Source organism: Montipora capricornis, chromosome 13 (genome assembly GCF_036669925.1).
Source record: "Montipora capricornis isolate CH-2021 chromosome 13, ASM3666992v2, whole genome shotgun sequence".
Classification (NCBI taxonomy): Eukaryota; Metazoa; Cnidaria; class Anthozoa; order Scleractinia; family Acroporidae; genus Montipora; species Montipora capricornis.
This window is the reverse complement of record NC_090895.1, coordinates 10,986,890-10,988,185: the sequence shown is the minus strand read 5'-3', so window position 1 is coordinate 10,988,185 and position 1,296 is coordinate 10,986,890.

Below are 1,296 nucleotides of genomic sequence, written 5' to 3'. Positions count from 1 at the left end.
GAATGTACAAATTCTAGTGTAGGCAGCTTTGCTGTTTTATGCCAGTACCTAAAATAATTATTTAGAATTCTTCATTTCATAAGCAATCATCATCATTATTAAACAGATCCTTGTTATAGCATTTAAGAATTGATGAATTGTACAAGAAAATTTCTAATTTCCCAGTTTCTGTTCATAGCATTCCTATCATACCCTTCTCTGGTTATTTGTAAATTAGTTGTTAGGTAACTACACATATAAATGCAAATCATAAGTGTAGAAATTGCCCATTGCTTTTCAAAACTGTGACGCTTATTAGGTTTGAAACTCCTTCCTTTTGTATGTATCTCTTTTTCTTTCAATTCTTGGGGAAGTGGTCAAAACTATTGTACACCTATTGAACCTACTACTACCAGGAAAGCCTGGTAGTGTCTTTTCCTATACCAGTTCTCTACGATAAAAAGATGCTGTCTCGTTTGAATAGCTCTCTGTCCTTTAATAGTGGAAAACTGGTTTTAGATTTAACGTCTTGTGCAGTTTGTCTGAAAATGCAGGCTTAATGTTCCCTGAAAATGGCAAAAAAAATATATGTATTTAGGTTCATAACATGGTTGGTGTCTTGTATAGCCCCCACCCCTGAAGGTCGGTCCTCGTTAAGTGCAGATGTTTTGACAACTTCCCTTATTTTCTTGTGCAAATTTAGCAACAGAAAATACAAGCTACATGCATGATAGTTTTAATTACAAATTAATGTTGTGAATCCTTTTGTCAGGTTGTGACAAGTTCCGAGAATTCTCCAATAAAAGAAACACGCAAGAGAAAAAGAAGGAGAGTGTAGCTGTAAAGAAGCTCTTTCAAAGGGGGACGATGCTCGCGAAATTAACAGGTTGATTTGATTCTGGCATAGAGATGAAATTAATTGCTTGGGAAGATAACCTCCTTTGTAAATCATGATATTAGAGTTCCCACAAGTTTTCCTTTACTCTAGGGTTACTTTCAGCAGTCCTATTATAACAAGGAAAATAAGGGTTTTTATTAAAGTTTTATCTTTACCCCAGGTCATTTATGTCTCCGGGATGTCATGCCCACTACTGTGCACTAAAGAGAACTCCGAAACCATATTAAATGAGTCTTAAAATGGTAGTTGTTATCGGCTGGTGGTGCTGCACAGGAAAAATAAAGTTTCGGGCGTAGTACAGAGAAATGTCCTTCCAAAAATAGGATATCTGGCACTATGGCATTTTCTTCAGAAACCAGATCTTAAGTGATTAAAACAGCACTGCCAACTGGTGGTGTGGTGGTCATCAATTCTAATCG